The sequence below is a fragment of the Bos grunniens genome, chromosome 1, assembly GCF_055505025.1.
Source record: "Bos grunniens cultivar Pamir isolate PY7600 chromosome 1, Bosgru_T2T1.0, whole genome shotgun sequence".
NCBI lineage: Eukaryota > Metazoa > Chordata > Mammalia > Artiodactyla > Bovidae > Bos > Bos grunniens.
The window spans coordinates 89,963,784-89,979,645 of record NC_141165.1 but is presented as its reverse complement, the minus strand read 5'-3'; the positions used below and the strand labels follow the sequence as shown (position 1 = coordinate 89,979,645).

The 15,862-nt window shown below is 49.3% G+C and overlaps 1 protein-coding gene across 1 annotated transcript in view; it reads right to left on the bottom strand.

Annotated features, from left to right (window-relative positions):
- The window catches only part of SEMA5B (semaphorin 5B), a 125,607-nt gene extending 114,679 nt beyond the window's left edge, over positions 1-10,928 (bottom strand). The window contains exon 1 of the mRNA XM_086403041.1: positions 10,473-10,928. The gene's annotated coding sequence lies outside the window, so the exon portion shown is untranslated. The remainder of the gene's footprint in view (positions 1-10,472) is intronic.
- Positions 10,929-15,862: the final 4,934 nt, after the last annotated feature.

The following is a 15,862-nucleotide window of genomic DNA, read 5'->3' as shown; positions in this document are numbered from 1 at the left end:
CAGCTCCTCCACTGACAGGCCACCAGGCTGATAAGTGAGGGAAACAAGGTTTACCCCTCTAGCTGATCTTGAAAACACGTGACATGCTCTTGGTGAAAGTGTTGCAAGCAAGCCAAGGTGGCGGAACTAGTGGGACGTGTAGCCAGTTGCACAATCATAGGTACCCAAGGGTACTCACCACATGGGTCAAGGCCGCTTGGAGGGAGGGGTCCAGGTGAGTGCTGGAGGGCTTTGACCTGTCCCACCCCAATCTACATCTTATAATTCCTGGGATCAACATACAGGAAGCTTTTGAAGCTGAGAGCAACACCAGGTATACTCAGTGTCAGACTCCAAAATATGCTAATCAGCTAGAGAGGTGGGCTGAACTCAGACAATAGAAGTCAGGAGAAAATGTAGAGTCCCAAACCTAAAACTGAAAAAGCCACAGCACTGCCAAGGGCTGACCTGTGCCTAGCACACCCCCTCCCAAAAAGCCTCATGTGTTCAAGCTTTAACCCCCCAGTACCTCATATGATCTGATTTGAAAATAAGGACTGTTGCATATGTAATTAAGATGAGGTCATACTGGAGCAGAGTGGGCCCCTAAATCAGTATGACTGGCCAGCTTAAAAAAGGGGGGAAATGTCAGGACAGGCACACAGGGAGAAGATTATATGAAGATGAGCGTAGAGATTAGAAACACACTTCTAAAAACCAAAGAATACCAAAGACTCCCAGGAAACCAGAAGCTAGAAGAGAGGCGCGAACAGAGTCTGCCCTCAGAAGGGGTCAACGCTGCCGCCGCCTTGATCTCAGACTTCCAGCCTCTAGCACTAGGGAACAATTTCCTTCCGTGGCTTAAGCCACTCTGTTTTGGTATTGCTCTGGCAGCCCCAACCAATGAGTGCAAGCAGAAAGACAAAAATGTGGAGATGCGGCTGAGCTGCAGATTATGGTAAAGAAACCTGGAGGTATTGACTGGTTGTAAGTTTAACAAATGTCAGCAGGGCTATGCAACTTCTAAAAACATCCAGGGCAGACTTGACACCACATTAATGGATGGGGTGTGCTGGCCGGGCCTCACCCACAGGACCAGACTCGGTTCCAGTGACCTCAATTTATGGTAAGTCAGAGGATGTTCTGAGTCCTGTACCCCGAGCTGAAGAGACAAGTCAGAGGAGGACTAATGGGAATGGGGGAGAGGTAGAAGGAAGTGGTCTCCAAGGTTGGAAAGGCTGTGCCATTGAAGTAACTGGTTTTGCCTGGAACAGCCACATGGGGAAGAGATGGAGCCCATGGGGAGAGACAAACTTCCAGAGAAACAGAGGAACTTCCTATCAAACTTGTTGGCCAAAAATCAAATAGGCCATCCTGTGGGGAGATGAGCTCTGCCTCTGATGAACTGAAAACTCTACCAGTCACTGAAAGGGACTGGGAGAGATGACCCCAGAAACCTCCAGCTCCAAGAAGGGCCCACACATGTTTGCTGCCTGGCTGACACCAGCAACTCAGGCTTCTTACCTCCCTAAAGTCAGGGACTACTGTGAGATGTTTGGGCCCTAAGACCTTTCACTGGTGGTTTTAGCGGATAATGGTGCATGCCAAGAGCAGAGAGTCTAGACTCATAGACCTCAGAAGGTTGGGGTTGGCAAGACCCAGGTCCACTGGAAGGAGGCACCCACACATGCTCACAAGGATAGGGGTCTTGGATAGGAGTGGGAAGGAAAGTGGCCTTGGCTCTCCATTGTCCAGGAGGGAGGGAACTGGTGGTCCAAGAGTGAACTGACCCCTCATTGAGGGAGAGCCATGCTGGTGGGCACTGTGAGGGGATACAGAGGAGCCCACATGCAGGCTTCTCTTTGAGGGGCTTGAGGTGACCACTGGGAAGATAGGCTTCTGTAGAAAAGGCAACTCTGATGCTGATAAGACTCTTCCAAGGATGACCTGACACCAATGGCAAGGTCAAGATCTACACGAACTTTGCCACATCCTTTCATTCTTTTTTAAACTTTTTGTTGTTGTTCGGTTGCTCAAATCATATCCAACTCTTTGCAACCCCATGAACTATAGCATGCCAGGCTTCCCTGTCCTTCACCATCTCCCAGAGTTTGCTCAAACTCACGTCCATTGAATTGGTGATGCCATTCAACCATCTCATCCTCTGTCGTCCCCTTCTCCTGCCCTCAAACTTTCCCAGCATCAGGGTCCTCCCTCATTCTACAGCACAAAAAGGAGGCTCAGGGAGGGAAACCTTCAACACAAAACCAGTCAAGCTGGGTTTGAACCATAGTCTCTCTCATCCCCACACCCATGCTCCTTCCAAAGTTCTACACTTGCTTCCCCAGCTGAGGACTGTGGGTTAGTGCCACAAACATCCAGCAACAGAAAGAACAGCCCAGGGTGGTCGAAAGCAGTGTCCCAAACTCTAGCACAAATCACAAATCACAGGGCTGCCGTGCCCTGCCAGGGAATTGTCAGATTAGTAGGTCAGCTCCAGAACTGTTGCACTCCTAACAGGTTTCAGGTGAAACTGATGTTGCTGGCCAGGGACTTCGCTTTGAGAACCACACTGCTCTGCAGTATTCAGGAAAGGAGGCGGGTATGCTCCAGCCTCAAAGCCACAGAGAGATAGAGGTATGCTGCCAGTTCAATCATGTGTCTCTGGGCCAAGAGTTCCCCAACAGCATCCCGGGCAGCAGGACTGCCAGCTGGTGCCGATTCACTGGAACCCATCTGGTTGGGAAGATGCAGACTGTGAAGAATCTAGCTTCCTGCACTTTCCACTCTGGAGCCTTCTGGTTCTTCCAGGCAGATTAACTGTGTTCTGTTCTACAGGAAGTCCTGTTTCTTCTGCAGTCAGCCACCAAGACACCCAGGATTTTCTCCCTCCCTTCACTAAGCCTTTCATGGCTGGGTTTCCCAACCTCTCCTGACACAGAATGCCCTCCAATTGATCATGCTTGAGTTGGTCAGGGTCCTCTCTAAAATCTACATGCAGACATGAGGACATAATGACCAGGAAGAAACCAATTTGGACCTTGCCTGTCTCTTAGTGCCATTCAAGATAGTATTGTTTTGAGCAACCCCATCACCCTGTCGGCTCCTATGAAGCCTGTGTCCAATTAAACCCCTCAGATGTTTTTCTCAGGCTGTGCAGCCAAATCAAGTCTCCCCCCACCCCCACCCCCACCATGAACTTGAGTAATTAATTTCTGCAATCTAAATGCAACTTTCCATCTGCCCCTGTTAAATTTCCTCCTGTTGGTTTAAACCCAGCATTCCAGGCTGTTGAGATCATTTTGAATATTTATTCTGTCTTTTATAGGAGCTGCCCATCACAGCCTTGTCATCAACAAATCTGAAAAGCTCGCTTACTCCAGTTTCACCCGAATCATGGATAAAAACACGAAGCTTCATTTTTCAAAACCTCACCTGCCACAAACCATCATCCCTTTTGGAATCCCTAATCATACTTCCCCATTTCAAATTTCTTACAGACTAGGGAGGGTCTGTGGGCATGGCATCTTTTTTCTTGACCATCATTAATGCCAGGCTGATGTGGCATCTGTCATCTACACACTGTCACGCCACCAGCTAGTTCTTGGTCATGGTCAGAATCAAATCAGGACAGTTTTGGCTGCTATTTCAATGACAATGTTATTGTCATTGAGGCAAGAATGCAAAAATGTATCCAATCGGCAGTATTTGACATCCAACAGAAGTCAGGCTTCTCTCCTGCCATCATTACTATAGCATGCCTGCCTCCTTGACAGCTTTATAAGCCATTCTGTGAAATAGCATCCAGATTCTTCCGACTGGTGGGGAAGCTATAATAGGGATATGTTATAACTTGGACCTGCTCAGCTGTAAGACATGCTAGGATCTTGGCAACTGGTTGGTGAGGACACAAGAAATGTTTTCTGAAGTGGGTACCTGGAGAGAGGGCTGAGGACAGAATCAAGGAAGTCAAAAGAAAAAGGGAGACATGACGAATAGCATCCCCGCTCTTCTGCAATTTGTATGTGAGGCTGCCCTTCTTCTTCTGGAGAAAGTCACAGTGTGTGTGCACAAGATGCTGATGGAGCATTTGTGAACAACTTGTGGTCACCATAAGCCAAGAATGAAAAACAGTGTATGTAGTGGTTAAGAGTGTAGGCTCTGAAGTCAGACAGTCTAGGTTTAAATCCTAGTTCTGCTACTTACTAGCTGTGTGACCTTGGGCAAACTGCTTTCTCTCTCAAAGCTTTTGTTTCCTCAATGGGAAGTGGAGGCAGAAATAATATGTGCATGAAAGGCACATGAGGATTAATAGAGATAAAGCGTATATAAAGTTTAGCAGACTCTCTGGTACGTAATAAATGGTTATCTTGAAATAACCCGCCCTCCCCCACGGTCCATGGAAAAATTGTCTTCCACGAAACTAATCTCTGGTGTCAAAATGGTTGGGGAGCACTAGGTTAGAGGCAGGAGAGCCTTGAAGCTCACCTGAACAAGTGAGGCAGCAATTTGTGGAACTGACCTGGAGGAAGAGCCAGGCACAAGGCTGGGTCAAGGGTTCTGGCCTTCAGCTCAGATCAGAGCAGCCACTCTGATGCCTCAGAAAGGTTCATAGTTTGTTTTTCTAGCTCTGAATATGAAAAAGTTTTATTGCTCTAGGAAGTCAGTCAAAAGTTGTCTAAATGGGCCATGCTAAAAAGAAGCATAAATATTCTACTTCTAGAAATCTGCTCTGAGGAAATAATCATCAATAGGCACAAAGATTTATAGACAAGGATGTTCACTGCAGCATTATTTATAACAGTAAAAAATGGTTTACAACCTAGATGTCTAACTCACACGGGATTTGTTAAATAAATTATGGCACATCCATAAGATAGAATACCCAGCAGCCATTAAAAAGCCCATTTGAGAAGAATACTTAAGACAGGGAAATCATCACAATATGTGATTAAATGAAAAGGGCTTGCTACAAAGCAACCCAGACAGTACAGTCACAGTTTTGTTACATACTTATCTAGAAGGAAATGCCCCAAGATGATGAATGAATACGCATTACTTTTTAAGAAAAAAATCACAAAGAAGTTATACTAGAAGGGAGCTCCCACAATCAGCTTATAATAGAAAGTCATTACATTCAGAACAGGAACACAAACAGTAGCTATGATCCAAATGCCAGGAGCTCTAGCTGGTACCTGACTGTTGTGAAGGACTGAGGGCAAAGAGAATTGGCATGCCTTTGGCGTGAGGCCAAGGAACCTAGGAAAGATTTAGGTCAGTGGCTCTCAACCATGGTTGCCTTTAGGAGCTTAAAAAAAAAAAATCAATGCCCAGCCTCCAGCCTTGAGGATTTTGACTTAATTAGGGAGTTGGTCATGTATATTTTTTCAAAGCATTCCCAGGTGATTCTAACAGGAATTAGTGTTGAGTGGGACCAAGCTACTGTATACAAAGGTCACTTGAGCCTTGCTCTCCAGACTGAGCCCACCATGTGAAGACTCACTCTGGAAGCTAGAGAGACGCTAGAAGGGAGCAGATGGCCCCAAGGCACTTGATCTCTGCAGGAAAATGACCCTTGGCCTTGGGGGACATTCACAGAAATGTTCCTTTGAGCTGGCCTGCTTGGAAGCTTTTACCACAAGGACACTGCCCTTCATTCATACTCTTGACGGGGCCCAGGTTTCTAGCTGACTCCATTAACTCAAGTGACTACAAAAGGAAGAGAGAAGAAAACTAGATCCTGGGAAATCTACAGGAATTTGACTCTGCAGAAGTTGGAGCTAGTGGCATTTTCCTCTTCTCTTCTGCTTTTGGGCAGAAATACACCCTGGCCAACAGAGCAACGTGTGAACCTTAAATGCAGTCTGCTTTGGGTGGATGAGCCTCTTGGTGGGTGGGGCTCCTAGTTTCCCCCAGACACCTTGAGAAAGAGGAGCAGAGGGAAGAGGCTGCTAGAAACAAAAGTTTGTATTAAAAGATAAGATCTCCCCAGCTTCTCAGTGCAGGTATAGAGTTACTCAAGGCACCAAAAGAAGAGAAAGAAGAGTCCTGGGTCCGGTGCTTTGCACACTGAATCCACCCATCCCTGAATAATTAAGAGCCAACTGCAGCTCTTTTGTACTCCTGTACTCTGTTAGAACTCCTGGGTAGGGGGCTTCAGGACAGTGACTAGGGCAGTATGGAGGCTGTTTTGGCTCAGGTGGACCAGTGGGGATGGATCTAAACTGCTATCCCACTAACCATTTCCCTGAAGTTGCCTCCCTAGGGGCAGACTCATGTCAATTCTGGCAGAGAAACAGAGCCAAGGGTAACTCATACTGGATGATCAAACTGTTAACATAGCTTTGCAATGCATTGCATCTGTGTTTACATGTAAATGTATATGAGTATATTACATATACACATACACCTACTATATAGATTTGCCTTCCAAATGACGTTTGGCTAAAAAGGACAGTGCACTTTCTGAAGATCCAGGCAGTCAGGTGGATTACCTGGATGTAACTAAAAACTAGCCTGAGACTAAACATTCCCCACAAATAGCCCACAAAAAAAAAAAAAAAAAGGAAATGAACCACTCCTGGAAAATCAAGAAGTGACTAATCTCCCTTCAAGATGGGGAAGCCTCCCTGACTTCCAACCCTCTCTCATTTCTAAGCATTCTCCTTTGGGAATTTAAACCTATCTCCTCTAATTTGATCCTCAGGGGATGGTGGAACAGATGGTCACCAGCCGTCTTCTTATCACAGTCTTTCCTATCACAGAAGAGCCCAGAGACATTCTTGGTTCACATGCAAAGATATTCTGATAATATCGACAAGGCTTCAAATTCAAAAGAGTTCCAGGTGCAAGTCTGATTAAGTCATCCTTATTAAACAGATCAATGAGGGCAGTGTCATGGTGGGACTTGGCACACAGCACTGCCTTTAAAGCTCAGGGAAAGCCCAAAAGAATCCTTGTTCTCCTGTTCCACGTCAGAATGGAGGAGGATGCAAAGCCCAACTGCTGGGAAGTGTGCTCAAGGTCAAACTCTCCAGTCCCTGGTCACCATCCCTCCCAGGTCACTTGTCATGCTTTATCCACTGTGTCCAGTTGAAAATTGGAAAGGAAGCCTTTTTTTTTTTTTTTCTTTTCCCACTCTGGAGGTACCAAGCGTAGCCATGGCTTATGGGTAAGACCCCGACTAATGTCAGGATTCAAGAGTGGATTCTGCAAGGTTTGGTGTTCATCTCTCACGCTCACTAAAGAAAAGCACTGGAGCAAAGGGAAGAAAACGGGCATGGCAGAGCCACAGAATGTTTGGCACCCCATTCCCTTTCAGAACTCTGCTCCCAGCTGGTACTTGCTAGCATTCAAACCAGTGATAGGGGAACTTTTTCCAGAAAAAAAAGTCCTGGAGGAGATTCCTCCATCTGAGGCAGAGAATGGCACACACAAAGATCTCCTTCCAGATTACCCAACAAAGAGCTATCTCCTCAGCTAAAGCAGATGTCATCAAACCAAAAGTCAGAGAGAGGGAAGTTCATAAAAAGCATAGCAGTATGCCAGTGAAATCCAGGTGTTGCTTACACAAGCTCTAAAAAAAGGGCTCAGTTCAGTCAATCCAGTGAAACTCCATTAGTCAAAACACTTGCTTTGGCCTCTAGTCATACATTTAAGACACATTAGTTAAACTTTGTCATAAATTTAAGACCAACTTAGTGATGTCTAAAACTCAAATGCAAAGATCTGAATGTGAAGAAAACTCATTAATTAGTGGTAACTATTTCCAGCACAACACAAACACACAGTCACTGGATGATGAAGACGGGCTAGTGATCAAGGTGACTGGATAAGGCAAAGGATGATCCCAAGACTGGGGTTCAAACACTGATGTATAAATAACCAATATGCCCTCTCAGTAGTTCTCATCCTCAGATCTTCAGGTACCTGGCTTTGCCTCTGTACACACCACAAGTATAAGGTAGGTATTGACAGAGGTGTTCATTCCCACTTGTTGAGTGAGGAATCTGAAGCCTGGAGAGGGGACCTGGTGCTGAGTGAAGAGCTAAGGTGATGCAATCCCAGCCCTCTCAGCAACCCACCCCCCCAAACCCCAGACCCCAAGTCCTTTGGACAACTCCATATTAACTCTCAGGTTACTTAAACCCACAGGAAAACACCCACAGTAAATTCTATTACAGCAATCAGGCAATGCTAGTAATTAGGTTCTCCTAGTCATGCTGATTCACCTCCATTCCAGAGATCAGAGACATTATCTCCTGTTGTATCCATAGTGTCTAGTATCTGGCACATAACAGGTGCTTGATAAATAGTGACCATGTGACTTCACTGTCACTGTTGGTTTCATTTACCTTGTATCTACACAATAACAAAGTCAACACTTGAGGACCATGGGGGAACATTTAGCTGCTGGGGGTGTGGGTGGTGGGGCATTGGAGTTCAGCCCTGGGTCCTTTAAGGCTATTTAACAAGGGACTATGCACTTCTAATCAGGGATCTTGTCCTTTGCCTTCTGTGTCCATCCTACCACCTCAATCCTCAGTGAAAGTAGTGAATTAGACCTCAAGGAAGTCATCATCTCACAGTAGAATCCTAGAGGGCCCTGACAGTGAGGGTGAGTTGGGGGCCCAGCAGGTGACAGGTAGGACTGGGCTGTGGGATGTTCCAGTCAATTCCCAAAGTAGGGGGAGATAGGATAACATGTACACACAGAGATGAGATCACTTATAATTGTAATTTCTAGATCTGTAGTCTTGGGTGATGGAATGGCAGATTTCCTCTCTCTCTCTAACATTTATCCCCCCTTCCTCCTTAGGTTGGAAATCTAGATTTGGGGCAGGGTACCAGCGGGTTTTTGCAAGCTACTTCTTAATCTGCCTCTCCCTGTTTTCCTAGCTGTGAGGTCCAGTTCTCAAGCTCAAGTTCCCCTCTTCCCCTTCTTCAAGGTCATCAATCCTGGTTCAGAAAAGGCGAGAGGCCACTTTTGAATGTCAAGAGGAACTGGGGTGGCGGGACGGAGCGAGGGTGAGAGAGAGGTTGCGGTAAAAGAGAAGAAACGGGAGAGAACAGGCTTGAAGATGAAGGAAAGTGGAGGTGGAGAGGACAAAGAGGCCGGGCCAGAAGGGCCAGGAGAGAGAAGCTGCTGCCAAAGTGGTGGGGATGGGAGGGGGAGTAGGGATGTCTGAGAAAGGTGCAAGGAGGTTGGATTGGCCAGAGAAGGTAGGATCGTGGTGGGGTCTAGACATAGGCAAGCTTCCAACCCCCGAATCCCAGTTCCGTGGGCTCAGTCACGGGCCCCGGGAAGAGCGCATCCCAAGGGTTGGTAGCTCTTCCCCGCTCCGGCTGATCTCATATCCCCACCGCGGAAAGCCTGGAGGGGGTGGCAGGAGTCGGGGCAGAGTCGGGTCACCTCTCCCCATCCAAACTCGGGGCCCACTGCAGCCCGGCACGGCGCGGCGGGGCAGACGGAATAACCCGAGCACTGGGCACCGACTGAGGGGTAGGAGGCAACAAGGGCGCTTCAGGTGGCTCCTCCTGGCTGTTTAAAGTTTGAGGCAGGCGAAGCAGCCGGCTCTGTCCTCCCTCAGCCGCCGCCCGCGGCTCCGCTAGTCCTGGTGTCCTCGGCTTCGCCGTCATCCTCTGCCGGTCCTACGCCCAATTCCCTCTCGGCTCCCGCCCGGCTCGGGTCCCATCCCCTCTCCTGTCTGCATCTTTCCCTGTGCCCGAGCGCCCCCCGCTCCCTCCCTCCTCGCTGGATCTCCGGCACGACGTGAGCGGAAAGTGAATGGGCAGCCCAACCACAAAGACAAATTACCATGAGAAAAATAAATCAGGAAATTGCCGTTCGCGTCCCGCGTTCCCGCCGCCGCACCCCTTTCTGAAAGCCTAGGCGAGGGGCTCCGGGACGGCTGCGTCTGGGGCCTGGCGGGGCCGAGTTAGGGCTCCGCAGGGCCCTGCCAGGGCAGGGAGTCTGGGAAGAATCCAGTGGGGACCTCCGCAGGCGGCGGCAGAGCGGAGACGCCCCGAGCGCGAGATTTCACACTCCGGGCAGGCGACGCGCTCCCACGCGCCTAGCTGCCCGCACTCTGCCCCCACCGGGTCTATTCGTTCGCCCTCTCGGAGCCTCCATCTCGCCGTCTCAGCCCCGTTCTTTCCCAGCCTTTCGTTCGTCCGTCCCCTCCCTTGGGCCCAGCCCCGGATCCCCATCCCGGTGTGCAGTCCAGACACACAGATCGCGGCCGGGCCAGTGCCCCGGAGCAGGAGCCGGCGGACCGTGTGAGCGCGGCAGCACTGTGGGCGCCCCCGCCGAGGTGGCAGCGGGCAGCGAGGAAGCCCGGGGGCTCCCTCCCCTCGGCCCGCAGTCTCCGCAACCTGGTTCCAACTTGTCAGCGCCGCTGGGCCCCTACCCTTCTACCCACCCGAGTTGCTGAAGTTTGCAACTTGCAGCCCCAGCCCGCGTAGGCGAAGCGTTCGGGACTCCAGGGACTCACCTCCGGGTTGCTGGCGCAGGTGCCGGGCTCCAAGCGGCTCCCGGTTCCCGGCGGCGGGGAGCGGCAGAGGGGAACCGGGAGGACTCGCGGCCCGTCTGGGAATGGGCGGCCGCGCAGGAATGGCCCTCGACCCTCACTCGGCGCTCCAGTGCAGCCGCAACCCGGGTCCGCGCCGGCCACGCTCGGGTCCGCCAGCAGCAGTCCGACGCGCCGCCGACCCGCCCGGCTCCGCCGAGCTGGGCTCGGGCGGCAGCCCCCGCGCTCCAACTAGCTCCCGACCCGGCGCGCGGCTGAGAGCAGAGAGGAGACCGAGGGGGCCAAGGAGGGAAGGAGAGGCTATGGGGGAGGAGTTGGGAGCGAGGGGAGAGAGGGAGGGGGAGCGCTAGCGAAAAGGAGGAGGGGGCTGGAGAGGACCTGCCGCGGCGCGCGCGCCACCCGCCAGCCCCGTGGCGCGCGAGGAGCGCAAGGGGGCGCCCTGCACCTCCGCGTTCCCGGGATCGGCCCGGCTCCCGCCCTAAGTCTGCCAAGTGTGCTTACCCGGAGGATAGATAGAAGTCCCGCTCCGTGGTCGGCGTTCGAGAGGCGAGACACAGGTCCCTGGAGCACTTGATCCCTTTTGCCACATCCTGCCTTACCGTCCTCGGTAAGCCCGGTCTCGAACCCGGCTTTGTGCCGGGGAGTCTGCGCACCGGAACTCTGCCCACCCAACCGCTAGAACCTCAAGAAATTCTCCCTTCCCCTCGGCTCCCCACCTCCGCAGCCCTATCAGCTGGAGACGATCTTTCTGCCTGTGGTCTAGAAGGGGGAAAGGATCTCGTACACAACAGGGGAAATCTGATATTAAAAATGCAGTCGAAGGGCGTGAGGCGAGGCTGCTGGGCTGGACTGGAAAACTAGAATTGGCTTAGAAGGGTTAACTGTACAAGCTGCACGACCTGGAGAGAACGTCTCTAAGCCTCAGTTTCTTCAGCTGTAATACTAGGCTTGGTGAAATCTATCCCTCCTGAGCAGGTTGAGTAGAGGCTACAATGAGTCCCATAACATCAGGAACATTGGGAGGGCATCCAAGAAATTAACGAGCCGGGAAGGCGGTGAGGGGCTCTCAACTGAGGAGGGAAGGTTGAGTGCGACCACACTGAACAAGGCTGAACTGTTTACAAGTGTAAGTATCTTAGTGTTTCTGATAGCTAGAAACCCGGAGGGAAAGACTGGGAGCAAGCTTCAAATCCTGTCTGCCCGGCTGCAAGAGGGATGGGAAGAGAGCCCTCTGCTGAACGAAGAAAGGTATTCGAAAAAAAAAAAAAAACATTGTTTTTTAAGGTGACCTAAGAAAAGAAAATGCAAGAATGAAGGATAAAGACAAAGACCCTGAAAAATTAAACCAGGGGAAGTGTGATTTTAAGGGCAAGCCAAAGAGAACTGCGAAATCAAAATGGATAAGCTGGAAGAAGGAAAACATTAAATGACTTTCTAGAGTATGCCAGAAACTGAAGAATTAGAGTGAATCATTTTACTTAACAAAATTCTGGATAAAGGAAATCCCAGGTACAGCAGAGGGATGGAGACAGTAATCAGAGGCATCCTCTCTCTCTCTCTCTCTCTCTCTCTGTCTCACACACACACACACAGACCCCTCTGAACCAAGGAGAGAAGCAATTTGGCCAGGATGATGGGAAAGAAAAAAAAGAAAGAATCCTGGAAGGGTGTTTATGAGATGCTGCAAAAAGGGACACTGCACAATCTCAGAAATAATGCCTTTCTAGGGCAACAGGAATGCTGAAATTCATAATGTGCTGAATGGAGAAGAACTTGCAAAGGTAAGACATTGGACAAGAGGAGAGAGAAGCAGACAAGGGGAAAAGGAAGGGAATGGGCATGTCATGCATACTAGTCACACACCCCGTCCATTTAATTAGGGGTAGAAATCAAGTTAGAAGAGGTTAACACAGGGCATCGAGTCCAAACCCTTCATTTTACAGACCGGGCAATGAGAACTAGAGGGGAAGCATTTGTCCCAAAGTTGCAGGCTGGGGTGGGGCAGGTCTCTTGAGCCTCCTTCCACTACTGTGAGTGTTGTCCTTCCCACACACCCCATTCCCATTTCCTACAGAACTGTGGGGACTGCTTTGTTATTGCAAAAATATAAGTGTGTGTGAAATATAGACACCTTTTAATTAATATAAAAATATGAAAATATTCTCTATATAGCAGGGAAAAGATATGAGTAGGAGAGTTTCCCATTTGTCTGGTTGGGAGAGTAGACAAAGTGCCTTCTGAGCCGTGGTCGGCAGCAGCTCTCTGTTGCTGCTGCTGCTAAGTCACTTCAGTCGTGTCCGACTCTTCGACCCCATAGACCATAGACAGCAGCCCACCAGGCTCCCCCATCCCTGGGATTCTCCAGGCAAGAACACTGGAGTGGGTTGCCATTTCCTTCTCCAATGCATCAAAATGAAAAGTGAAAGTGAAGTCGCTCAGTCCGACCCTCAGTGACCCCATGGACTGCAGCCTACCAGGCTCCTCCACCCGTGGGATTTTCCAGGCAAGAGTACTGGAGTGGGGTGCCATTGCCTTCTCCAGCTCTCTCCTGCAAGGCAATAAAAATCTTGTCCATCCTTCACCATATTCTCTTACCCTCCCTCTCTTTTCCACTACGTTTTGATTGTTTTTTCCTTCTTCCTTTCCACTATCGCTTCATGCTTCTTCCTGGCTCCCCCTCTCCACATTATGAATGAGTGTGAGAGAGGGCTCAGTGCAGGAAGAGAAGAGAGGAGACCCCAGTCTGGGGACATAGCCTGGGAACCCTTCATTTTCAAGGGAAGCAGGAACCAAGAAAGGGAAATACCCAAGGAGACACAGAGGAGCAGAGATGCTTGGGATGCTGGGCTAATTAAGCCTAACTGGATTCTACAGTTTTCTATTGATGAACAGTGATTACTTAAGAGCTCTCAATACAAGAGAGCTTCAGAAGCCCACACTTTAGGAAGGGACAGTTATTTTACTAGCCTGGCTTATCACCTGCTTCAGGCATCCGCAGTGCTTGGCAAACCCAGCCAGGTTAGAATCTCTGAATCATTTACTAGGAACAAAACCTGGGTTGTTGACCCCACCACCACAGTGTCACTGCCACCGTCTGTCACTTTGCTTAAACCTTTGCAATAACCTGCACAATAATTACTTCTATTAGGAGCAGTTAAGCAGAATGTAAATAAATCAATTAATACAGAATTATCCAAAACAAACATGCTAAAGAGCAGTGAACATAGAGAGTGAGAAGGAGTTCTTAGAATTCACTCTTGACCTAGAAATTCCAAACTTACCTTTAACTAAGGTACCAGGAAGTTAAGAAGTCCAGATTCTCATGCTCAAGGGTGACAAAGCTGGGAGCCCACCTGAAGGCATTTTCTAGATCTAGCTACTTCTGAAAAACAAGAGTGCAGCCTCTCCCAGGAGTGTGTGGAGGTGTGTGTGTGTGTGTATCTTCCCACCTGTTCATAGCCCAGACACAAACACAAATCTGGCCTTGTGGCAAAAGGCAAACAAGCCATAGCCACTCGTATAACAATAGGAGAGAGAGAATTGAAAAAAAAAAAAGAAGGCACCAATCACTTATAATGTCCAAGTAGATTTCTGGCCCCAGAATCACTTGCTCATTGCACTTGGGGATGGAAGAGAAAAAAGAAAATTCCCACCCACCCCAGAAGTCATTGTCAGTTTTTAAACCAAAAGCACACTTAGGTCAGAGTAACTGAAGTGTCACTAAATGACAGCTTTGTCATTGTCCTGAGCTGATGGGAGAGAAGAGACCTTCCTTCCTTCCTTCCTTCCTTCCTTCCTTCCTTCCTTCCTCCCCAGACATTTTAAGTGCCACTCTCAATGCTCAGTGGAGAGGTCATAGGAAGAAGAGACAACTAGAGCCATGATCACAGCAAATGCAGGACCAGAGCACTGGGGGCATGTGAAGGGCCAGCCAGCAGCTCTAGTTGGTGGGGCTAAGGAGGTTTTCCCAGCAAAGGGCCCTTCTATCTGGGAATGGAGACAGGACAGGAATTTGCCAGACAGAGAAGTGGGAGGAGGCAGATCATTCCAGGCAGAGGAAATAGCATGTATGAAAGCACACAGAGATATAATTAGATTTCTGTTTTGAAAGAATTACTTGGCCCTGGTTAACAAATTCAGAGAGAACTTAAGCAGTAAGTGTGAACAGGTGCATTGTTGGTGGAAAGAACACTGCACCCATAAGGTTCCCAGTGCTGAGACCAGCTTGGCTGCTGGCCACTGCCGAGCTGGGGGTCCTTGAACAAGCCTCTTAACCTCTCTGACCTGAGCTCCTCATGACTAAAGTGAGAGGGGTTGATCAACTGTTTCCTAAGGTCCTCCTGGTACAACATTCTGTGATTCTAACTCTCCCTGCAGATACTTCTTCAAGTTATGTCTTTTACATGTTGGTGCTCTGAGTCTTTTCCATGTGTTCAGCACTTCACAGCTTACAAAAGTCTTTTTCATGTGATATCCTTTGGCCTTCACGCCCTGCAAAGGAGATAGCCACACTGCTTCTTCGGGCTGGTCTTGTCCAGCCCTTGTCCAACCATCTCTCTGCTGATGACGTCTAAATTTCCGTCAGTAGCTCTGACCTTTCTCCTAAAACCTGATGCCTGCTGTCCTCCTCCAGCTGGACATCTTAAAGGCATCTCAGACTTAACATGTCCAGCACTTAACTTCTGATTATCTTTCCCCAAACCATCTTTTCCCTGAGAATTCTCCAACCTGGTAAATTAAAACTCCAGTCTCTGAATTCCTCAAGCACCAAATTCTGAGGTCATTTCACACTCCACCTATAAACCATCAATAAGTCCCATTAAAATATTTTCAGAATCTGACTTCTGCTTACTGCCTCCTTTGCTGCTGCTGCTGCTGCTAAGTCGCTTCAGTCGTGTCTGACTCTGTGCGACCCCATAGACGGCAGCCCACCAGGCTCCCCATCCCTGAGATTCTCCAGGCAAGAACACTGGAGTGGGTTGCCATTTCCTTCTCCAATGCATCAAAGTGAAAAGTGAAAGTGAAGACGCTCAGTCATGTCCGACTCCTATCGACCCCATGGACTGCAGCCCACCAGGCTCCTCCGTCCATGGGATTTTCCAGGCAAGAGTACTGGAGTGGGGTGCCATTGCCTTCTCCAACTGCCTTCTTTACTAGCGCCCCAATTCAAACTGCTGTGTTTTCTCGCCTGGATGTCTGCCCTGCCTGTTTCCAACTTTGTGCCTACAGTCTGTTCTCCACACAGAAGTAATCCTCAGTCAGATCTTGCCCCTCCTCTGCTCAAAACCTTCCATGTCTCTCCAGCTCCCTAGGGGAAAAGCCACATCTCCACCAAGCCACGAGGCCCTTTCTGA